This window comes from Macaca nemestrina, chromosome 13, assembly GCF_043159975.1.
Source record: "Macaca nemestrina isolate mMacNem1 chromosome 13, mMacNem.hap1, whole genome shotgun sequence".
NCBI lineage: Eukaryota > Metazoa > Chordata > Mammalia > Primates > Cercopithecidae > Macaca > Macaca nemestrina.
In genome coordinates, this window is record NC_092137.1 from 111,760,629 (window position 1) to 111,786,991 (window position 26,363).

Genomic DNA, 26,363 nt, shown 5'->3' on the forward strand with positions numbered 1-26,363 from the left:
AAACCTATTCTTAAACTAAGAATTCTTTTCGTTCTTAAAGAACTGGGACATTTCCATAAATTCTGGGTCTTTTTAAAGTTAATTATCATCATTAATTCAGTAACTCAACCGTAAACATCTTATGATCCAAAGTGTCCAACCCCCTGGGAATGTAACCTTTATTCAAGATGGACCCACTCTGATTAGAATGTCTCGAACAGTCTGAATATAATTGATTTAAAACAAAGTAAATACTAAAGTACAAAGCACTACCAGAGGAAAAGAAGAAAATGTCACAGTTATCAAATGATCAAATCATTAGATAGAAAATAATTCTAGATTTGTAGACACCCAATTTTGTATCCTTACAATATACTCAGCAAGTATTCAAAAAATGCAAACAAACATACAAATCCACAATTACAGTGTGACATTTTAGTATACATCTCTTAGTATATAACAGAACAGATAGAAGGGAGAAAATCAATAACTACACAAAATATTTGAAAATGTATCATTAATTAACTTGACCTAATTAACATGCTACTAGAGAATACACATTTTTAGCTGAATATGAAACATTTACTGAAATTCGTCACATACTGAACCATAGAGCAAACTTCACCAAATTTTAAAAGTTTGCATTATACAAAGTCTCTGACTACAGTGAAAATAACAAAATTCACAAGATATTAAAAACAAAAGTTGACAAGAAAATTCCCATGTTTTGGAAAATAAATCACAGAAGTTTTAAATAATTCACATGTAAACATTATATTGGAAATTAGAAAATGTTTTTAAGCAAATTATAATGAAAATGGGATATCAAAACTTGATGGATGTAGCTAAATGGATGTAGATAAAATGTCTGATAAATGCAAAAACTGGAAAGAGGAAAGGCCACCAATGATTTAATTTATACCTCAGAAAGCTAGTAAAACAAAGCAAAAACAAAACAGAAAAGCATTGTGCATAAAAGTCAAAGACAGTAGAAGAAAGGAAATGACATAGTTTAAAATGTAACTAAAGAAAAAAGAAAAACACATGTATAATTATGAAGAGCAAAATCAATTATTTGTAGAGTCCAATAAATTAATATAAATCACTGGTAAAGCTGATTAAGAGTCAATGAGAGAATCCAAAGTTACCAATAACAGAAATAAATTCTACAGAGTATCTTCCTTTTGGCTGCTGACATTGATTATCAGAACCTACAGACCTTAAAATATAATAAATGATATTATAAAGAACTTTATGCTCTTGTTTTGGTAAAATTTCACATAAAAAAGACAAATTCTTAAAGTAACACAATTCATCAAAATCTGAAAGGTACTGTATCTGTTAAAGAAATTGAATATATAATTTAAAGCATTCCTACACCTAAAACGATAAACCCAATTGGTTTTATTGATGAATCATATCTAATACTTTAAGGAGATATCATACCAGACTTACCCAACTCACCTAGACGATAGACACGAGGACTTATTTATCAAATTATTATGAGTTCAACATAAACTTGGTATGAATCCTGTAAAGGATATTGTAATAATGTCAAGAATGTCTATATTCAGGCCACCTTCTCCAAGAAATACACGGAAATTTTATGTACACACACACACACACACACACACACACGCACACACACACAACCCAAATGCCTTCTGTGTAAGTTCATTCTCACATTGTTATAAAGAACTATGTGAGACTGGGTAATTTATAAAGAAAAGAAGTTTGACTGGCTCATGGTTTTCTAGGCTGTACGGAAAGCATGGCTGGGGAGGCCTCAGGAAACTTACAATGATGGTAGAAAGCGAAAGAGAAGCAGGCGCATCTTACATGGCTGGAGTAGGAGAAAAGGAGAGAAGGGAGAGGTGCCACACACTTTTAAACAACCAGATCTTGTGAGAATTCACTCACTATCATGAGAACAGCAAGGGAGATGTCTGTCCCCATGATCCAATCACCTCCCACCAGGCCCCTCCTTCAACACTGGGGATTAAAGTTTGACATGAGATGTGGGCAGGAACACAAATCCAAACAATATCGTCTTGTAATATAAACAGAATAATACATTATAATCAAGTTAGATGTATTCCTCAAGTATAGCTTAGAAATCAATAAAAATGATTCACCATTCACTAACACGACAAAGGAAGAAAATAATATAATCATTGCAATAAATGCAGAAAAATAATTTTGATACAGAGAAATTTCTCAGTTTCATAAAGGATATACATATGTGCACATATTTGATAAAGGATGTATATATATACACATACATGTATATATGTGTATATATATTTGATAAAGGATGTGTATATGTGTGTGTGTGTATGTAATGTATATGTATACACCTTACGTCACACAATATATTTGATGGTGACATTTGAAATCTTCAACATAATAAATAAGACAAAATTGCCTGCCCTTATAGCATCATCACTACTTTGCACTGGTGATTAGAGCTATTGCCATAAGTCAAGAAAAAGAACTGACACAAGGAAAGATGTAACTGTCATTCTTTTGTAGACGAAATGTCTGTATATACAATAATCTAAAATAATTTATAAGTAAACTATTAGAATTAATGCATAAATTAACTATGAGGGCTGATGCAAGTTCAACAAAGAAACAGTAACTTTTAATAAACCACAAATAATCAATTAGAAAATAAAATATTTAAAAATACAATATACAACAGCATGGAAAAGCCTTAAATTCCCAGAAAGAAAGCCAATGAAAGCCATGTGTAATCTCTAAAGATAAAACTTAAACCTTCTTTAATAAATACATTAAAAGATGCCGATATAATCTATGTTCATGGATTGGAAAACTACACATTATAAAAGTATCAATTCTTCCCAGTTTAGTCTATAGATCCACACCATCCTAATTATAATACCATCCAGGATTTTTTTTGACAGTAAAATTATAAAATTTAAATGCAAATGGAAGAGCTAAGAACTGTCCCAATTGTGCCATCTTTCTTTTTTTTTTCAGCAAACTTAACTCATCTACTTTATAATCTCCTAAACATAAAATCAACAGACACGTGTATATGTACACCACCAAAGATAGAACTATATTCATGGCCACAACATTTATAGTAGCTAAAAGCTGACAACAGTACAACATATTTACTAAAGGTGGTATATTCCTACAATAGGATACTATACAGTATTTAAAATGAACCAACTACTGCCACATGCAACAATATAAATAAATTATACAAACATCCTGAGTAAAGTAACCTATTTGCAAAGAACTTTGCAACAGACTGGATGCTTATGTATCTGTAAAATTAATATGTTGAAATTCTCATCCTGCAGATGAAAGTATTAGAAAGTAGACCTTCTGGGAAAGTAATTCTCTCATGAGGTCAGATCCCTCATGAAAGGAATTAATACCCTTATAAAAGAGGTCCCAGAGAGCTGCCTCACCTCTTCTACCATGTGAGGACACAGCAAGAAGTCACTTTCTGTAAATTAGAAAGAGATCTCTAACCATCCCCTGTATCTGAAGTTACCTGGATCGTGGACTTCCAGCCTCCAAAACGGTGAGAAATAAATTTCTCCTGTTTATTAGCCACGTAATCTACAGTATTTTGTTATAGCAGCCTGAATGGACTAAGATAGAAATACAACACATAATTCAATTTATAAAAGGCTTAAAACCAGAAGCAAGAAATCTATGGAGTTAAACATCAGGACAGTGGTTATTTTTGGAGATTGTGAATGGGTAAGAATCACGAGGGTTTATGAAGGAACATCTGGATCCTAGTCATTTTGTTTCTCGACGTGGGTGAAGCTGTATGAATGTGTTCACTTGCTGATAATTCACCAAGCAAATTCCTCTATAATAAAACTTGTTTAAAATAAAAAGTAAATACAATCTAATAGGTTTTGTTGGGGTTGTTGTTTTAATACAGTTAGATATTCTGGACTTGTTTTCTCTTGATAACATAAGCTCAGATGGGTTACATAACCCCAGATTCCTCTTCTATAAGCTTTCCATAAGAATTTATTTCTCAAGAATAGACTCAAAGACAAATTTGATGTAAGTAAGTAATTTGAAGATACAGAGAAATATGAAAAAACCTGAACACAGGATGTGTTAAGGGACAGAGTGACATAGTTCTATGGGAATAGGGTAGAATATAAAGACCCTTGGTTCATGTCAGTAGTGACACTGAAACTAGCTGCTGTTCTAGCCTAGGAAAATGCGGGGGAAGAGGATGGTTTGAAGCTGAATTCTAAAGCAGTCATACCTGGTTTCAATCTGAATATCAGCTATTTACATTCTGTGCATTATGATGAGTTTTAAGTAAGATAATATATGTGAAACGGTCTAGCAGGTAGTAAATGTTTTTAAATATATATATAAATATATTAGTTAAAATGGTCTCATTTCTATTTATCCTTAATTATGATTGACTGATACCATTAGGTTAAATCTTGCTCCAATTTCCATGTTCTGTATTTCATTCAAATGAATATTTAAATTGAAAGACAATCTTAAAGCACATTATCTATTCTGAAACCCAGCAGAGGAAATAAAGCTCCTCTAATTAATGAAGGTAAAATGGTTATTAATAATATCCCCCAAAACTCATTATACAAACAGAAATGCTATTCGCTTTAACTGTCTATCAGCTTTGTCATTTCATGCTTGACTAATATTGGAAAAATTCTCTCTAGCTACCTGCCTTATCAAGATTAATGGATATAAAACAGCAAATGCCTTCTCATGAAAGTTTTCAAAACTTACTCATCATTCTCAACTCTTAATATTAACCAACTAACCTTTCTTGTCAATACAGAAAATTAAAGTCAGAGATTTGGAACAAAATGTTTTAGGGCCATTGATCATTTATAATGTTTCAATGTGGCCATTCTGATAACTTAATTCATACTTACATTTATTGTCACATCTAGCACACATTTACTCATAGGTTACATTATTTAAGAGGCAAAATTTTAATTGACTTATTTCAAATAGTCTAGTAAGTATTCTTGTGCAATGCTACTCCGAAGTGTGTTCTGCAGACCAATACCAATTCTTGAAGCGTTTGTTTCTGCTAACTGGGCTCATGTTGCAGTAAGTCCAGAATGTAAATCAGCTCCGTCATTGGGCATGCTGTTTACTCATCTGAACTTTGGTTAGTAATGAGATTTTCTTGAAGAAAGCAGTATGTTGCTTACCATTCTGGCCCAAGATCCTTATCTATGCAAGAACCACTATCAAAGACTTCAAGGACTGGCTGCCACTCTGGCAGACATTGTTACATAAAGGAACCCACAGGTAGATTTTCTGTATAAAGAATTCTTCTGTGGGGTGAGTTATGTATTCTCTCTCCGTATATAGAACTTCACATACAGGAATGTATCTGTAATAACTGACATTTTAAAATACATAGTCAACTCTAGTATAGATAATTACAATGTAATATTAAAGATCATAAGTAACATAAGATAGAGCAGGAGAATGTCTATCAGCAAATTTATTGCTTAGATTCCTGCTCTATTATTGTAAAATAACCATATTCTTTATTAAATAAAATCCTGTGACTACCTCTCATAATGTGAAAATACTGATGAAGTAAAAAATATATATATTATTTTATGAACTAGCTCTGGTTGAGCCCTTACAATGTGTCAGGGATTGTCATAAGTGCTTTGCTCAGTTAACTTATTAAATCTTCGGGAGCAAGGTTTCTGTGCTCCCATACAGTCAGAAATTCAGGCATATTATTTCTTAATAAGAAACTTAAAGAGTCACATTAAACTTACAATAATTTAGTTCAAATAAAATTAACAGTAAGATATAAATATGGCTCTAATTAATGAATTTCCTAGTAGTTATTCTCTGTTTTATTCCCTAACTTCCATTTAGTTCTGACATTAACACAAAGGAATAGTTTAACTATAATAAATGCAATGCAAGAAAAGGGGCTACCCAATTACCCAAATTTTATTTTATTACTAAAGTTTATTTATGAAGAATAGTGTTACCTGAATTAAGGGAGGATTATATTATGAAAATCAGATTCATCAAAAACAGTTAAGAGAAGAGGATTTAATTTGATATCATAGAAAAAGATGATGCATTTTTGAGTGGCAACAGTTTAGAAATAAGAGGTAGCTGAACTCTTGAACAACTCTTCTAGTTGTTTGGTTTGTGTATGTGAGTGAGTGTCTGTGCACATGGGCACAGCGTGTGTTGGGGCTGGAAATGCAATCACGGTGAGAGTCTAGTGGCTTGAGCAAGGGGGACGTGTGGAAAGAGGATCAAAACAATGAAGAAAGACTGGGACTGAAAGAGTAGGTGAGCATCACTATTGTCTAAAGGGAATAGAGAGAGAAAGAGGAGAATGATAAAAAGAGAAGCGTCGTGACACTAGGGATTCAGCAAGTGAAAGACCATCTGAAATGAAAAAATTATAAGTGACTAGGAAAACATCATCCAAAAAAATGACTCAAAAACTATTTTTTAAAATTATGTTTAGAACAAGAATAACAAAGATGCAGTGGCCTCATTGTTAGAAATGTTAAAGGAAACACTTTAGAATAATTAAATTTAATAGTGCTTAATTGAGCAAAAAATGATTCATGAATTGGGCAGCCCTCAAAATGATAATTGGTTCAGAGTGACTCCAGGGGCTGTCACACGGTTGGATAACACTTACAGACAGAAAACGGAAAGTGACCTACAGAAAACTGAAATGAGGTGAAAAAACTGCTAATTGGTTACAATGGGGCATGTGCTTTATTTGAACTGGCTTTGAATAGTTGGCTACCTGTAGTTGGCTGTGATTTGGTTACCATTTTACAAGAGTAGGTTACAGTTAGTTTATATATCAAGTTACAGTTTAATATGTATAGAGAAATGTTTAGGCCAACCTCAAAATATGTATAGAGGCATCTATGGGTCAAACTTAATTTAACAATTTCCTTCTTTTGGTCAATCTCTCAATTTTGAGATATTCACAAAAACTTTAGGTAGTGATGTAACTCTGCCACCATCGTAAATGGTCTTATTTGGTTGCAGTATGAAATTTGCAAGTCTTGTTTGGTCTCAGCTCTGGTTTTGGGATCTATCTGCTTTCTGAAAGTTTCAGTTTGACTATGTGGCAATTAGCAGAAATGGCCCCATGTCACTTTGGTCTGGTCTGGTGGGAGCTAGTGCAGGAGCTCAGTCCAAAACACTGACCACTCATAATTCTGTTTAACAATTCCTATGTGAGAGTATGACCAAAACTTAGGGCATTAGCACTGCTCTCAGTTACCATCATTTGGGGCTTCTGATCTCAACATGTCATGCATAGGTTACAGTGTCCTCATGGCTGTGCATTTCTTTGAGATTTTGTCATTCTAGTCAAAGATCATTTGATATTCTAAGGATAGTTGCATGCAAACACTGAAAACTTTCGAGAGAATAAAAAGCATCAGAAAATCTTCTATTATGGCTTTCAGGAGGATAATAACAAGGCCTTGGAGTATGTTCCTTAGCCAGGGTCTCCATGAACCAAACCCACCAAAATCAAATCCATCAAAGAATAAGCCAAATAAGGAGTCTGCCCTCTTTAACCAAGCAGTCTATTGGTTAATTCCATGAAACTGAGTCTCTACAACACCCAGTGTATTCATCCATATGCAAAAAGTGTCAGCAACTGCACAGATTCCTCCCTGTTCAGCTAGTGGCTAATCTGGAGCAATTATATTACCTAGTACAACTTTAGCAAGAGAATTTTTTAAAGTCTATTGTGCAACCATAGCCTTTGCAGTAGAATATACTGTAGAGCCTGCTATGAGGGGTAAATGTACAATTATTGACTCATTTAAAATTTCTCCAAACTGTAAAAAAGAGATCTAACACAGTGATGTCCATCCAGAAGGGAAAAGATCTAGCAATTATCTCTTTAACCTATGATGTAGGTTAAGAGAAGAAGACCAATATTCTGTTTCTGATCACTTGTGTAGAAACAAAAATAGCATTAAGATCCGTAGTCCACGCTGGTCCTTTATCTTCCATCCACCAGGATGTAAGTTTACTAATGTATAAGGTTGGCTGAAAAACTCTTCATAAATAAAAGCGTACCCCATAGGTGCACATGAGGCACCTTTTCCGGTTCTATTGCTCATAGAGGCATAAGCAAGACAAAAATTAAAAGAGGTAAGAATTGTGTGATATCAGAGCAGTCTTGATCCATGATCTTGGGAAAGCTGTCCACCTTTAGGATGCCATCTGCTTCTGGAGAGAAACTTCCTTTACCTTAAAGTCCCCAGTGAGTATACAATTCCAAGAGTCTGGGGGGGGCCTTTCTGAATTATGAGATTACATGCCCATGGTTGGAGGTCCTTAAGTTTTGCTACAGTGTGAATGGCAAGAGAAGTCTTTCTCTGACATTGTTTCCAGAAGGCCCAATCTCTCTAGGTTCTAGATTGTGAAGAGTTTAATTGTCCTCAGGCAGTGGATCATAAAATGCCTCCCTTACTTGGTGGAAACACAGTTTGGCATAATACATGAAAGCTTTGTAGCATTTACTCACATCAGAGTTTAGGAGTAAAAGATACATGAGGTTCTATTGTTAGGGACACAGACCTTCCAGTGACAATTTCGTTACGTTTTCTACTAGAAGTGGATCTGATTGTCTTTAATCTTCAATATATTTAGCCATGGCAATCCAACCAATTCAGTTTGTTTTGCCTAATGATATTGTATCTGTAATAACTTATTTAACAATTCTACAACTTAGTCAGTAAAACATGTACTGATACTGCTGGAGATTTCTCCAGAAATGCCCAATGAGAGAAACACATTTCCTAAAAATCATTTAGCTACTGTTACAGCATTGGACATCTTGCATGAGGAAGCTTCTATAAAACGAGAAAATCCGCACTGAAAATGGCAGTTGAATGAAATTTCTCTATAAATGTTCAAATGGCCCATCAGGTAGCAGAAATATACCTGCAGTTTTGACTGCATTCCCCGGGTTATGGGTTTGACAAATCAAACATTGATAATAAACCATTTTAACAATTAAGAATAGTCAGTACACCAATATTTTTTCATAATTTGGATCATTTCATCTCTTGTATGATGAGTCATGAAATACAGAGCTTCTAATAATGAAAGCTTTAAGGACACAGGAAGATCCAAGTTACTGCTCAGGCTTTCCATGAGTCCACACTTAACATTCAATTTATATCCTCTTAAATACCAATTTCATTTCTCCAATTCAGGTCCATAACACTGTTTATTAGATGAGTTATCATAGGTAATTTGATTTGGATCATGGAGTTCATTTGAATTGCATATCTTAACAAGTTCAGTACTGGATGACTTAGCATGAAAATCTGCCAAAGTGTTTCCTTGATATTTTAATTAATGTTCATCCTTTGTGGATTACCACGTTTATAAACCAGTCAGTTTATTTATTGGAGTTCTGGGAATTCGTATCCAGCCCAAATGATTAATTCTAGAGTTTATCAGAAACCCATATTCAAGAGTCCTTGTCAGGGTCCTTTCCATCCTTTCCATGAACCTCCTTGAAGACACAACACTTCAGGATGATAATTGCTTACGAAGATTCTGCACATCAATAAATGTCCCTTGGTGAGCCTAACTTAGGAGCCCTCACTTTTACATAAACATCCTAAAGTGCAGTGTTTTTCATTTGGAATTCTCCACTGTAATTTTAAATTGTAAATTATCTTTAGTAAGGTTTCACCATTCTTGTAAGCACTTGCTGTTTCTGGAGCCTAATAGTTATACACATAATAATCTGCATAATCAGAAAGTCTAATGAAGAGATGTCATTGTCTAGCTTAAACACCCTGGGTTCATCTTCTCACGCCAAGGGAACTGAGGACACCTACACAAGAAGTGGGTTTAGGAGCAGAGGTTTAATAGGCAAAAGAAAGAAAAAAAGACTATGCATGGTGGCTCACACCTGTAATCCTTGCACTTTGGGAGGCTGAGGTAGGCAGATCACTTGAGGTCAGGAGTTCAAGTCTAGCCTGGCCAATATGGTGAAACCCCATCTCTACTAAAAATACAAAAATTAGCTGGGTGTGGTGGCAAGTGCCTATAGTCCCAGCTTCTTGGGAGGCTGGGGTAGGAGAATCCCTTGAACCAGGGAGGCAGAGGTTTCAGTGAGCCGAGATGGCGCCATTGCACTCCAGCCTGGGTGACACAACGAGATTCCATCTCGAAAAAAAAAAGAGAGAGACAAAGAACCCTCTAGTTTATCCCTTTTCCCTGCCTCTTTGTCATAACTTGCCTCCTTAACACTGTCTTTGTTGTTGTTTTATTTGAAGATGATATATCAGTGATAGTTCTATGCCACTTCTCTGCATATGTGCATATGCAATATACTTGTTAATATATATACGTTTATTTTTCTCTTGTATATACCAAAAATAAAATCCCAAGTCCCCCAGACAACTGAATGGACATGCTGTGGGCCAAAAGGACCCCAGAGTAATCTGAAAAACTAAATTTAGAATGATATTGGGAAGGGAGGTTGGACACAACTCATTATACTTCCTCCCTTTTGGAGTTTAGACACAAGTGACCAGCATCAACATTGAAATAGAAATCATGAGACTGACCACACAGATGGCTTATAGCAATAAGATGCCAAATTTCAAACTGACTCTAAAATAGCATCACACTGCAGATAGCAAATCCTGAGGGAAATCAAAATACTGTACCCCAAAATACTTTTCTTTGACATATTTTGAAATAGCCCTGCAAAACCATCTTTTTTGAGGGAAATTCGTATCAGTAGAGACTCTCCATAAATGCAGCCGTGGCTTCCCTTTCCAGACCTTTCCCAGATCTAAGAGAGATCGAGTCTGACACCTTTTAAGATCTGAAAAGAAACATTTACCATCTATTTGCTCTGAAGATTGTCACCCATGAAGAGGCTTCATCTACTTAATAAGAACATTGACCTTCACGACCCGCCCCCCCTTACCTTAAGTCACATATTTCTTTCTACTGACTTCAAGTCTAGAGCTTTTTCAACCAATTGCCAATCCAAAAACCTCAGAATCCACCTATGACCTGTAACTCCTCCCATGACCGTTTGAGATGTCCCACCTTTTTTGTGCAGAATCAATGTATACCTTCCATGCATTGGTTAATGATTTTACCCACAATTCCGGTCTCCCTAAAATGTGTAAAACCAACTCATAACTCAACCACCTCAGGCACACTTTCTCAGGACTTCCTGAGACTGTTCCCTGGGCCATGGTCACTCACATTGACTCAGAATAAACCTCATTAAAATATATTGCAGAGTTTGGTTTTTTCTGTTAACATTTGTTAATCTGTCCTTTATTTAGGGGTCAGAACTAAAAACTTACAAAGCTAAAAGAAAATTTATTTTTTTCCTCCTCTGCAAGAAAATGAGACAATCACTTATAAGAGAGAATTAGAGTATGTGTAAAGTGGTGTGTGTGTGTGTTGGTGTGCAAGACTAGTAAGTACTGCTGAATGGATTGATGTTTTATGCCAAAAGTGAATTACAGAGTAGTCACTGAGGAAACTGTAAATAAAATCACCAAGTCTCTACCAGTGATTTCTAGTTAAGGGTGAAGAATGGGAAAGGTACAGAATAGCTGCCAGTAGAGAGGTGTGGCTCTGTCTTTGAAGGTGGTAAAGGAAGTGGACATAAACTTAACTACTAAAGGAAACTGAAAATATTTTACTCTAAAGCATACTCCTTTGACATATGTCAAGATGGCTATTCAGAGGGCATGCAGACAGGAATTGCCCTAAAAAAACTGCCTTTTGTGGAGAAATGTTGCGCCCGAAGAGAAAAATCTACACTGATGGAATAAACAGCCAGGCTTTCTCAGAGAACCCCCAACACTGCCACGGCCCAGATCTAGGAAAAAATTGATGCAACCACAGGCTACCATCTGTCCTTCCTGAGGCAGCTCCAAGATGCCCTGAGATAGTCTCATCTGCAAACAAGTCAGTTTTTGCTTGACATGCTTTCCTCCTTCATTTTCCCATAACCTCTGATGCTACCTCCCTTACAGCCTCAAGAAACATGGTCCCATGACATTTTTCTTTGGCCTCATTTGCCCCCACTGAAAAGCATTTACTCCTATACACCCCTCCATCTCCCCTCTCCCCAGTGAAGTGGATATTTAAATGTCAACCATCCAGCCCCTTCTTTGAATTTTCATATTTTGTCTCATTCCTGCGTTCCTAGGCAGATTAATAAATGTGTGTGCCCTTTTCTCTTATTAATCTATTAGCAGTTTTTTATAAACTGAAATTATCAAGCCTTCGGGGGAAAATATTGACTCCCTAGAGTTTTGGCTCTGTGAGCAGGATAACAAATCATTCTGTTCATTGTGGAGCCTATGAAGGTGATCTTGGGACAACGGATAAACAGCTTTCCAAAAAAAGTAAGAATTTCTCTACCAGGTCAGTTTTCCAGTACCTATCCCTATAGAGCCCACTTGAGTGAAGGCAGTAAGCATCTTTTTTGTCTTTTTGTTCTTTCTAAATTTGAATTAAAATAAAATATGTAAATTCGTTCTTGTATTGGTTGGAATTGCTTTTAAAATAAATTGAATATATTAAAAACCTTTTTAGAGACTTCTCATCTTAAAGGACTGTCTTATTGGTACCTATGAAAAGATACAAACAGAATACAGGCTTAGAAACACCCTTGGAAAGACTTTTAAAGTAAAGCATACATTGTATTTGAAACAAAATTAAAATCTTTTGTAAGCTCAAACTGCCTACTTTCGATCATCTGTGAGATTTGCTGCAGAGACTCTGCACTCTGTAGTCTAGTTTTAGAATTCAGAGTTATCACTGTTGGACCACATTTGATTTCTAGTCAGAGAACTGTGGCCCTGTAGCTGTACATGTTACCATGTCTTTGAAATGTAAACATCTTAAAGAAATGCTTCCATATATTCCTTTGGCTCAGGAAAGAAACACTTATAAGAATGAATGTGCATTGTTTTACTTACTTGTATAATTCTTGGTTTTGTTGAGAACGCATTTGTAATCTGTTCTACCCCCATGAACAGTTCTTGATTTTCTTTCCTCTTGTCTCTTATAATCTTCCATCTATGGGGCACAGGAATGATCAGCCTTTATGTGCACATGGTAAGCCGAGAAGTCAAGACCCTGGAGAATAGGGCTGGACAGAAATATGAGTTGTACCTCAGTTGCAGGTAGTAGCAAAACATTTCCTTTCTCTGACCTGTCGATGGCAGTGGAATGGGTCTTGGGAGGGTTGCAGCTTTTGCTCCCTCTTTGTAGACTTTGATTAAAGCCATAAATGACATGTCGGTTTTAGTCTTATGTGTACATACTTGTTTTGGTTTTGATTCATTTCTTGAGGTATACCTTTGATTTAATACCTTAGTTTAGACTGAGAGAATAAGATCACTTCCCTGGGCCAGAAAGACACACGCCCTGCTTCCAGGAACCAAACCAGTGAGTCAGCAAGGTGGGCTCCTCCTGGAAAGCAGAGTCTGGGGGAGGCACTGCATTTCCACTGCAGCCGCAGTTCTCTCTGCTCCAGTGAAAGGCCAGATGTGCACGGGACAAAAGGTTTTGCTGCCAATATATTCAGAAAAGTATTTTTTTGCTGTTGTTTTGTTTTAAGAGTTCTATTGTCAAAAGTCAGTTTGGTTAACAGCAGATATCCTTCTCTGTTCTCTGCTATTTCTCCCATGGGAACCATTTAGTTGACTAGATTTCTTTTCCCTCAAATTCCTGCTAACAAAAATTTCATTGCTGTTTTGAAAAGTTTAGACCTTCCCAAATGGACTCCTCTAAGCCTTGTTCTCCCATCTCCTTCCACTTTTGCCCCTTCTCCCTTTTGCCGCCTTGGATACCACATGAAGGGGTCTAGCAGGGACTTGTAGTGACCCTGAGACCCCTGGAGGAATACAGTTAAGACATCACTGAGCCCCTCTTTTGGAATCCCCTGTTTTCCTCAAAGATCCCCAAGAGTCATGAATGGGTTGCTCTTAGGTCTAAAGTTCTTCTCTCTTTTGCATTAAACTCCCTGAAATCTTTGACTTTTGGACACATATACATATACATATGTGTGCTGCATGTTGTGTCTACATGTATGTATATGTCTATACATGTGTTTGTATGTTGTCCACATGGCACCAAATTGACTTATAAATATGCAGGTGATCATAAATTAAATAACTAGCCCAAATGCTTTTCAAGTTCATGTGACTTTAATAATTGATCTTCTCTTTCAAACAATATTTTTGTGTAGTATTAATAAGAGATTGTAAGAAAAAAATTTTTGTTCACCTTTTGAGTAAAATGCAGGGGGAAAAAAAAGAGGGGAGAGAGAGAGAGACAAATTCTATGTGCCTCACGCTGTTTGTTTTTTTTTTTTTTTTTTTTTTGAGATGGAGTTTCGCTCTGTCACTAGGCTGCAGTGCAGTGGTGCGATCTTGGCTCACTGCAACCTTTGCCTCCCAGGTTCAAGTGATTCTCCTGCCTCAGCCTCCCGAGTAGCTGGGACTACAGGCATGTGCCACCACGCCCAGCTAATTTTTTGTATTTTTAGTAGAGACAGGGTTTCACCATGTTGGCTAGGATGGCCTCGATCTCTCGACCTCGTGATCCGCCCGCCTCGGCCCCCCACAGTGCTGGGGTTACAGGTGTGCACCACCGTACCTGGCCCTCATGCTGTCTTTATTAGATCCTTTGATTATTTGGAACCTGAGTCTCCTCTATTTCAAAGAGTAAAGGTTTTTTCTTTTTGAAATCTTTTCATTATCATTTTGCTTAAAATGAATATTATTTTACAGTAATCTGTAATCTTATTTTGGTCAAATGTTTTAAACCTTTGATATTTAACAAGCTTTCCAAATTCACAACTCTAAATTTTGGGGGACCTAAAACTAAATTTTAGGTACTCCAGATGCATCCCTGAAAATCCAAAAGGGAGATATTAGGCTTATTTTGTATATGTTAAAGTCCTATGGGAAGCATTATCAAATAAGAAATGATGCTGAAACTTTGAGCTATATTTGTACAAATGTATCACTAGTATATGTTCAAAACTGTACACGATTCCTAAAAATTTGATTTATCTTGATACATGTAATCAATCATAATTACGGCTATTTTGTTAAAATGTTGTAGGCCAGAGAAAATAATCAAATTTCATTGTCAATTGCATTTTTAACCATGACCATTTTGTCTTATTGTCCACAGTTTTATGATGATGCTTTTTTTTTCCTAAAAGCTTTTTGCAAATCCTAAAGTACTCTGTCTTTAAAGATGCTCATGAGAAAGACTATATGTACTCTTAAATACAGGTTTCTTACAAGGTTAAGATCACACAATTTGATTAAATAAGAATTTCAAAAACGCGAATGACAAAAAGAATGGACTCATAAAATTGCTAACCTAACAACCACCAAAACAAAAATGAATTATACAGAACTGAAATAATAGAGGATTGAAAACAATTTTTATGACATTTTTGTTTGAAACATTGCTGATTCTTTTTATGTTTTGTCTTCCAAGGTTAAGGAAACTCTTTGTTTTCCCTTTAAGCTCTCTATAGATTGCAGTAATTGGGCAAAATATACTTTCATGAGCAAAACTGAAACATTTGCCTTTCTCTTTAACTGATCCCTGGGGAATCAAAAAGTCTTGAAAACTTTTCAAGAATTTTTAAAGGCAATATAATTATTTGCATACGTTAAATAACAAGCTCTTTTCTTTTGTAACAGGACACAATTGGAGACACTGGTTTTTTACCAAGACTTTGATTGGAATGTCGTATTTTCAGATATGATGAGGCTTCTTTGAGAAGTGGAGGTTGACTTAGAAGTCCATAAACTTGGAAAAAATACTGGCCCAGTATCTTATCTACATGGCTCCCTTACAGGGTTCCTGACCTTGCGCTAAGTAAAGAATGTCAATTTCTGACAAGTCAAGGAACTTCAGGTTATTTTGAGGATTTTGAGAACAGGGATATTTACCCAATTTGACAGATATTACAGACACAGCCTGAGGACAAGACAAATTTTTGTTTTGGCTTCCTAGTCTTGAGAGGCTTTTTAAAAGTCCAATCTAATTTTTTCCTTTTTACATAAATAGAGATGGAGTCTCATTATGTTTCCAGGCTGGTCATTGACTCATAGGCCCAGGCCTTCTCCTGCTCTGGCCTTCCAAAATGCTAGAATTACAGGCTTGGACCACTGTGCCTGGCCTAATCTAAATTTTTTTGTAAAATACTTCAGCAAAGCCAACTTGAAAAGAGCATATGTGATAAATCACTATTCTTGCCAAATTTATGTAAATAATCAGGCCAAAGGCAATTTATTTTGCAAATAGATTAGTCTTACCATGATTCATCTTTGGTAAAAATAGTGTAGTAGAGAGAGAGAGAGAGAAAAATAATATATATATATATTTCAAGAAAAAAAATGTATAGTGCACTTGTTATTAGATTCTAGCCACATCCATTATTTTTGAGGGTTTTTTGTTAGTTTATTTTTTATTATCGGGACTAATTCTGAATGTTACATTTACTCCAATATCCAGCTGTTACTCTCCAGACTAACATTTCCAACTTTTCTGACTTGAAATCACAAGAAATTAAAACTGTTCGTTTCTTAGAGCTCTTCAAACTGAAGCTAGATATGAAATTGATATACAATTCAGGAGAAAGCACTACAGGAACTTGCATATAAATAACCTTTGTGCCAGTTGACGCGTAGACTACTCAGTTGCCTGGAACACCAATATTTGATTCAAAGTACAATCCAGTAAAGTGTATCAGCTTGTCACTGCTGGCCCTCTCCAACCGAGGATGTCTTAGAAACTCTAGGAAATCTAGCTTATATGCTACTCTAGCCATTAACCCTTGTTTTGTCTTCTGTTTCCATAGAAATGCCTCTTATTAAAGATTTGTTTGCCTGCATCATAATAGAGGCTTAGGTTTGAAAGCTCATCTGCAATGTCAGCTCCTGGAATGGGACACAGCTATTTAACTGAACTGATCTGTTCTCAGAACTAAAAGACTAATTTGAAAAGATATGAGCTGCTTGCTCCAATCTATACCCCCCAACCCCCTTTGCTAATCTCTTATCTCACAATCTCTAACCACATCTCTCTATCACCAACAATCTTACTTTAATATGTAAAACATACTGAAAATAAAATTTCAAATAAGGGAGGGTCTGCAGACCAGAATTGCCCTGAGAAGCTGCCTTTTGTGGAAAAGTTTTGCATCTGAGGAAAAATATCTACATTGGTGGAATAAACTACCATCTAACCTTTCTAAGGCAGCTCCAACATTCCCTGAGCTAGTTTCATCTGCAAGCAAGTCCGTCTTTGCTTGACACGCTTTCCTCCCTTTACTCTCCTATAACCTGTGATGCTACCTCCCCTAGAACCCAGAGAAATGTGGCCCCCATCACTGTTCTTTGGTCTCATTTACTTTCCCTACAAATCATTTACTCCAACAGACCCCATCCCATTTTCCCTCTCCCCAATGAAGAGGATATTTAAGTGTTAACCATCAAGGCCCCTCTTTGAGTTTTCATATTTTGTATGATTTCTGTGTCCATATGCACATTAATAAATGTGTACACCTTTTTCTCTTATTAGTCTGTCTATCATCAGCTTCTCGTAGTCTCAAATTATTAAAACTTCAGGTGGAAAAATAAATTTCCATACAGTATGTGAGCTTTTGTCCCAGGTATTTTATGAGTATACAGAAAAGGAAAGAATCACTGAGCTGTGGAACAAGTCATGTCATATTATCCACCCTTTGTTTTAACAAGATTTCTAAACTGCTAGGTTGTAGAAATTCTATGGGCATTATATATTTCTAGGTAAGCATTTATTTGTTTTTATTTTTATTGAGATGGAGTCTTGCTCTGTCACCCAAGCTGGAGTTCAGTGGTGCAATCTCGGCTCACTGCAACCTCCGCCTCCAGAGTTCAAGCAATTCCTCTGTCTCAGCCTCCCAAGCAGCTGGGACTGCAAGCACAGGCCACCATGCTCTGCTGATTTTTGTATTTTTAGTAGAGACAGGGTTTCACCATATTGGTCAGACTGGTCTCGAACTCCTGATCTCAGGTGATCCACCCAGCTCATCCTCAAAGTGCTGGGATTACAGGCATGAGCCACCGTGCTCAGCCCCTAGTTCAGCATTCAATCTGAAGTGGTCCCTTACGCTATTTTAAGGGCAAATAGAGATATATAAGCTGAATGATACTATTGGGTGAACTGCAGTTAGCTTTGCAACCACAAAAATGACTAAAGTGATTAAGGGGTGATGCCAATCTGGAAAGAAGTTTCTATAGACAAGCTAAAGAACTTGTATTACATGTTAAAGACATAATCATTATGTTTCTGAGTTTTTAAAAGTTCAACAGGCAAATAGTGCATTGGTTTATTGAATCTGAGCTATCAGGATAAAATGGTAGGAAAAATCTGACAAGTTCAAATTTAATAGGGAATGATGACATGATCTGCTCTTGGGTCCAACAACAACAAAAAGTTAGAAATGCAAGATGGAACAAATACTGCTTCCCTGTAGCACACAGGAACAAAATTTGTGTTCATAATGCAAGTCACCAGTGAGATGTGATTGCCAAAAAAGATAATGAGCTTATGGAGTGTATTAATTAAAATATAACACCTCATCAACAGACACTACAATTCTGCACATGATTAGACAGCTCTCACATAAAGTTCAGAGGATCAGTTTGTGCCTGACAGTAAGAAGCAGTAGAGCTGGTGCAGAGACAAGTAAACAGGAAGAGAGGAGGGTTCTTGATCAAGGTGTGTGAAGATAGGTCAAAGATGGAGGGACGTGACAAGGACAAAGTCAGTGCCCTCCCAGTCCCCTTTACCTCGCCAGCACAACTATTCCACTGAGAGTGCTGGCTATTCAGGGATCATAGGACCCTCTAATTCCTCTTCTTGGGAGAATTGCACTTGGCCAAACAGGAGCCTGTCACACATAGAGTCACGCCCCACATCCACCAGGCCCTCAAATCCCCATGCAACCCCAACCCCTGGGACCAGTCTGCAGCCTATGACTGGCTAACACAGAGGTACAAAGTCCAGATCATTACTCCAAGTTGGGCCAGCTTTATGGTGTAATTCATGTTTGCTCCAGAGGTACTAAGGTATCAGGTGTGACTTTTCCTTGAGTCCCTGACATGGTGCCTTCCATCAGTTAGTCGAAGTATACAAGTAACATAAATAATATAAATAATGCAAAAAAAAAAAAAGAGAATGAGGTGCTAGAGAAAATAGTAGCACCCCAATTATCTTGTCCCCACTAATCTCTATGAAAATCTGTCCTTTCTGATACTCTAAACATGCAATGCACTGAGTTCAGGGCAATCCAGCTGCCGATGATGCTCAGCAATTATTGTTCCTGCAACACAATGCCCAGCTAAAAATATGACTACTAAGGCCGGGCACGGTGGCTCAACCCTATAATCCCAGCACTTTGGGAGGCCGAGACGGGTGGATTGCGAGGTCGGGAGATTGAGACCATCCTGGCTAACATGGTGAAACCCTGTCTCTACTAAAAAATACAAAAAACTAGCCAGGGGTGGTGGCGGGCGCCTGTAGTCCCAGCTACTCGGGAGGCTGAGGCAGGAAATGGAGTGAACCCGGGAGGCGGAGCTTGCATTGAGCCAAGATCGCGCCACTGCACTCCAGCTCGGGCAACAGAGCGAGACTCTGTCTCAAAAAAAAAAAAAAAAAAAAAAAAGACTACTAAACTATTTATAAAAAAATTGACAATAATAGATCTTAAAATTCAGATTTATTCTTATGTCAGAAATTTACTTTTTGATGCTACATTAAACTTACCTCCTTCAGCCAAATATTGATTTTTTTAAACTTGGTATTTTGTCCAAAAAAGCACTCATATACACAGGCACACCTGTACATATGTAGACTTATGTACACAGATATATAAAGGAAACAAAAACTTATTTAAGCAATACTTCCTCTTACTATGTGTGATACTCAACAGCACTTACTACTTTATTCTATTGCTCACTTGAATGAGCCATTAAACTAATTTTACAACCAATAATAGGCTGAAACCAAAATGTTCAAAGGACCCAACATTTCTAAAAACCCCAAGCCCTATTGTCTATTTTAACATGTAAAAATTACATTTGAAATGCTACCTCACATTAAAAATTCTTGGTGGTTCAAGAGACCTGCAATCTCCGAGTACTTGGTAAAATAAAATGTTTGTGTAGTCCAACTGTCAGCTGATCCCTGATATTTTCTGGAAATCTAGATTTAATTAGTTTTGATCACCTTCCCACCCTGACCAACCTATTCCAAGCCTTACAAAAACCCAAATCCTCCTACTTAGTCTTTGCAAACTCCTGGGTTCTTACTTTCTTAAAAGAGCCTATGTTTTAGGAGTAGTATTTTCCCCCAAATAATCCATTAACTTAAAGTATTTCTAAGAGTACAATTAATATTTTTGGAGGAGTCCTAAAAATGGATTACTTCATAGAAACACAATGCTGTCTCATAGACATCACCCTCTGAGACACATATTGGTCACTCCACTCCCAAAAGTTGCATCAGTCCACACTGTTCCAGGTTCTCTCCATTTTGCTGGCTTCCCAGCCCTGTCTTCCCCTTTCTAGTAATAGGGCCTTCCTTATTTCGTGTTCTTCTACATCCAGCCGCTGCTGCTAAACTTGCACACTGACAGGGAAGATCCCTGCAGGTGTTCATCCTACTGTCACCTACATGGTGACTCCTTCCAGGGCAAGGCTGGGCTGCAAATAACCAACACTCCTGCACTTTTGCATTCAGTTCTGCTACAGTTCTGTCTTGTGTGGGATTTTAAAGATTGGCAGGAGAGACGTATTTAGAAGAAAAAGGAATCAACTGCCCAAATTGGACTGAAAACATCTATGACAGATAGGAATGAAAGAGGAAATATAAGATGCACCAAAGACTGGGGGTGAGTAAAGCTGAGTCAAAAACTACCAGCATGGAGGTCCACATGGTATGAATGGGACCACCATGTGTAGAGGTCCGACTGGTAGGGATAGGATCTGGTGGAGCAGGTAGAGGTGAGGCTGAAGCAATTGATTTTAGCCTGAGACAGAGGCAGGAGCCAGGTATTGAATACCTAACCCAAACAAGATCTGCACCAGAGCTGAAGAAAATGGATGAGAATTTCACAGGAGTGGTGCAAAGCGTTTGCATGGTTGCCTGTGAGAGAGAAAGCCAAACTTTCCAGAAGTGGGGCCAAGATACTTCCAAGGTTGACAGTGAAAGTCAATATGGAGCCCAGAAAGAGTGACCCCTAGGCTGGCAGATGAGAGGGACCAGAGAGAGGCCTGGCCAGCCTGAGCAAGGCTTCCAATCTGTGTTTTACTGAATGGTCATTTTGGGAATTTATGATATTCCCTTTGTGTCTATCATAATCAAGAATGGAGTTTTCTTCCATTTGAAATAAAACGTGTTTAATTTTAAACAGTGTAGTAAAGCAAATGATTTTCTTTGTCTCCATCACTCTTTCCTCTTCCTTTATTCTACATTTGCTCATTCCAAGAATCTCTCCTCAAATTTGTTCATGTGTCACTGTTTTTTTTAACAGACTTTTTACTTTCTCAATCTGTCTTTCATCAACAAATTATATTAATTCATGTTTTTATTAAATAACTTCTTCAATATTTATTAAACAGCTTCTGTATGATAGACTTTGTTGCAGGCCATGTTGGATAAGTAAATACATGAAGTAGGGGCCCTCCACCCATAAAGACCATCTAGGACAGAAGGAGAAGACAGTTGCAATTACTCCAAAAGATGAAAGTCAGCCTAACATTAAGAGGAAGTCATGCATGGTTGATGATTTGTAATGATGATCCTAGTCACCTATCCTTTTTCTCTGGAAAGGACAGAAATATCCAGAAAGAGTTCTCTCACCCATCAACCCTGATAGCTCTTGCTTTCTAGTCCCCAAACAAACTATACCAACAGACTCGGACTTTCACTAGCTTCCCAATATCCTGTGGATAGAGATTAACCATGAACCAGGACATAGGAATGGACCAACAAGACAAGGTTATCTGATGGAGACAACACTGGTGGTAGAGCAATAAATACTCTAGGCTGAGTGAAGCATTTTTCACAAAAGCTAGGCATATGGCTACATAGGAAGCAGGAAAAAAAGAAGTCTAGAAACAAAATCTCCCCTGAGTCTGAGGTACAGATTCACACCAGCAAGCAGTGAAATAAATATTTTGCTTTACTGAAATAATAATCTAGTAATTTTAATATAGAAAATAATATTTTTTTCAAACAAAGGTTGTCTAATAAGAGAAAGATCTAGAATTGGCTCTGAAAGAATGTACCAAATGATGTTCTTACAAACTGAGGGGCCTGAGTTTCAAAGTCCTTCAGCTGTGCATTTGGGGAAAACACAATATTCTAATTATTTATCTCACTGTAACAAAGGGAGAGGGAGAATGTGGCTTTAAATCAATTAACAAATTCAGAATATCTTCTTAAAACCACCAGGCCATATTCATATGAGGAAAAATTTTGAGAAAAATAAACATCAGAGGGGAAATGATTAGGTATTTCCTAGGCAGAGATACCCATGGCAGACATTTGAAGATGAGAAATGACCAGAAGACCTAAAGGTAATTAGGGACCTAATAAAAGCATGACAAGAGGCCATGTGATAAAGTTTAAAAAGAGGAAGTTGCATAAACTACTCAGACTAGAGCAGCATTTTCCAATCTTCCAGTCATTAAATCAAATGGAAATGTTGATGGATTGGACTTTCAGGAGATAAAGTGGTCTGATATATTTTTTAAGGTGGTACTAGCGGAATTGCTAATGGTTTTGAAAGAAAGGATAGGAGTGAAAGATAACTGAATATTTTGGTATGTGAATTATTTACCAGGAAAAACATAGCATGAAAAATTATCATCTTTACCACCAAAAGCATAGTGCTTTCTTAGTCTGGTTCTCTTCTTTCCATCAAGAAAGCCATCTGTATAATTTCCCTGGATAAAGGTAGAGAAAACATTCTGTCTGCTGTTCATGTATGCTTCTTTACCAGCAAAGATCTAGGAATCTTTACTTCCTCTTTCTAGATGCTTCTCAATAAAGAAATTAACTTTTAAGAATCTCATACAACAAAATCATTGTCACTCTGCCTCTACCTATACCCCCAGAAATTTTTTTTTTTGAGACGGGGTTTCACTCTTGTTGCCCAGGCTGGAGTGCAGTGGCATGATATCAGCTCATTACAACCTCTGCCTCCTGGGTTCAAGCGATTTTCCTGCCTCAGCCTCCTGAGTAGCTGGGATTACAGGCATGCGCTACCACGCCCAGCTAATTTTGTATTTTTAGTAGCGACAGGGTTTCTCCATGTTAGTCAGGCTGGTCTCGAACTCCTGACCTCAGGTGATCCATCCGTCTCGGCCTCCCAAAGTGCTAAGATTACAGGCGTCAGCCACTGCTCCCAGCCTACCCCCAGAAATGCTTTATACGCCTATTCAGAACTCTGATGCTGAGTCAATTCATGCATTCATTTAAAGATAGATATTAAACATCTATTTACACTGTGACTGTAGTATATAAGATTAATATTTCCATAATTATCATTAATCCAGTTTGTCCTTTGAAGGGATTATTTACGTGGCTGATATGGTTTGACTCTGTCCCCACCCAAATCTCATGCTGAATTTTAGGAAAGGAACTTGGTGGGAGATGATTGGATTATGGGGGGAGGTGGGGGGCTTTCTAATGGTTTAGCACCATCCCCTTAGTTCTGTCTCCTGATAGAGTTCTCATGAGATCTGCTTGTTTAAAAGTACGTGTGTAGCACTTCCCCTTTCACTCACTTTCTCCTGTTCTGGTCATGTGAAGTCATGCCTTACTTTTCCTTCACCTTCCAACATGATTGTAAGTTTCCTATGGTCTCCCAGTCATGCTTCCTGTATAGTCTATAGAACCATGCGTCAATTACACCTGTTTTCTTCATGAATCACGCAGTTTCAGGTAGTTATTCACCCCAGCCTCCCAACTAATACAGTGGCAGTGTCTAATTCAAGCATTATCTTTCCTCAAACATTTTTGGGACATTCCATGGGAACTAGCTTTTGGATCCAGTCTGAGTCACATGAAAAAACAGTGTGATTATTTTTAGTCACATTTGTTTTGGAAGTACAAGAATGTTTTCATTCAATGGACACTTTGAAATACCTTCTATGTGCCTGGAACTGTCCTAAGAAGCAGAGACTCAGCAGCAAACAGTTGCTACGTGAAATGTCTTGCATCTGTTTACGAAATTTCAATCAAAGACCAAAGATTCACCAACATCAAAAACTTTCAAAAGAATTCAAAAGAATGTGCTACAGACTTAGAATCAATTTTCCCAGAGGTAGTCCCAAACTGTAGAAACATGACAGAATCCCTGAAATGAGTAGACAGCCCCTCTAAACAACTATTTTGCACAATTATCATCAATTTCAGAGCCATGATTACCATAAGGATTTGGGGATTTAATAAAAGTCCCAGCCTCTGTACCTGTCTTTTGTTTCTGTGCCTTCCTGGTGGGCTCATTCCCACAATCACTGGAGACTCAGCTGAGGCTCACCTCATCTGTCCTTCCATCCATCCATCCAGCAAAGATTTATTGTGCCCAGATGTGTGCCCCTCCACGATGGGGATACAAAACTGAAAAGAACAATTGTCTTCTCACATTACCCTTCATTAAGGTTGGGAAAGAGACAATAATAGATGAACACAGTAAAGTAAGTTCTGAGATAGGGAACCCCACAAGTGCTGTGGGAGAACAGGAAAGGAGGAAACCCAGGGGAAGTGTGCATTCAAAGAAATCATAGTCCAAGCAGAGAGAACTGGTCAGTGTCCTCGTGGTTTGCCAAATGATGGATGCTTTGGTGAAGGAGAGGGGAGAGTGTAATTAACATAACTACAGGATAGATAGAGTAACTGCTGGGAAATTGATAAGCAAGTGATTGGTTTGTACTGGTTTCTCTTTCAATAGAGTGTAAGCCCCCCTAGAGGAAAGATCATGTCTGATTCAATCTTCTGGAGCATGACCAATACTTAGCACATTGGGCCTAATTAGTGCTAAATAGTTGCCCGTTGGAGTGAGCAAACTGTCACTGAACTTAAAAAGATAAAATGAATCATATTTTGCCAAAATAGAAAAAAAAATTCAAGTGTAATTATTTCGTTATTATTATTTTGAGATGGAGTTTTACTCTTGCTGCCTAGCCTGGAGTGCAATGGTGAGATCTCAGTTCACCGCAACCTCTGCCTCCCAGGTTCAAGTGATTCTCCTGTCTCAGCCTCCCAAGTAGCTGGGATTACCGGTATGCACCACAACGCCCGGCTAATTTTGTATTTTTATTAGAGACTGGGTTTCTCCATGTTGGTCACGCTGGTCTCGAGCTCCCGACCTCAGGTGATTCACCCGCCTTGGCCTCCCAAAGTGCTGGGATTATAGGCGTGAGCCACTGAGCCCAACCTCAAGTATAATTCTTAAATAATGTTTAATAACAAGAAGTCTATCTTTCTGGGTTGGGCCATTTATGGGTTTTGATAAACAGTCACACCAGCCAACAAGTTCTATGTATTGAAAGTAATGAAGTTCTGACAGGTAAATCTCACGTGCCATACAGAATTATGTAATATGGGGCTTCTGATAGGAAAAAGGAAGATAAATGCCTAATTAGAAACAATAAACCTAGTTGCCATCCAATATCTATAAATGAATGTGTTTTCTTATGTTTTAAGTAACCTGATTTTTGTGTATTTGAATAAGCAGTCAGATGCAAGTAAAATGTAACATAATCATTTCTCAATGAGTAAGTGACTATTACAATGACATTTCCAGAGGAGAAGGTCAATACTGCATATGCAATGAGCTTTCTTGGAAAAGTAAATAAACAGCCTTTATCACCAAATGTCAGACTTCCGAAACCATGAAATTACTTGGGAGCAGTAATTATAACCCTAACCAACTTTAGGTATATGACTAAATTGACTATTTACTGGTGATTCCTTCTCTAAGACCGTAATGATCAATCAAGGGCAATTGATCCAATCACCCTCTCCTGTTATTAAATAAAGGAAACCTGCCCTGAGTCAAATGATGAAGTTTGTCTCTGACACATATCTATTCATGTATTTATTAATTAATACATTCATTTGTTGAATATTTTATGTGCCAAATTACAGATAAATTAATTACAGATGAATTAATTACAGATAACTTGCACATGTTCCTTATCCCTAGAAAACATATGGTCTAGTAGGGAAAGACAAACACAGGAATTGGGAAAGGCAATAAAGTGGAC

At 37.2% G+C, this 26,363-nt stretch overlaps 1 long non-coding RNA gene across 2 annotated transcripts in view; it reads right to left on the minus strand.

Annotated features, from left to right (window-relative positions):
- LOC139357726 (uncharacterized) overlaps nt 1–16,862 on the minus strand; it is a 67,886-nt gene extending 51,024 nt beyond the window's left edge. For both annotated transcript variants that reach the window (XR_011611332.1, XR_011611333.1), the window contains exons 1-2: nt 16,709–16,862; nt 12,987–13,159 (exon numbers count right to left, since the gene is read on the minus strand). This is a non-coding gene — a long non-coding RNA (uncharacterized lncRNA). The remainder of the gene's footprint in view (nt 1–12,986; nt 13,160–16,708) is intronic.
- Nucleotides 16,863–26,363: the final 9,501 nt, after the last annotated feature.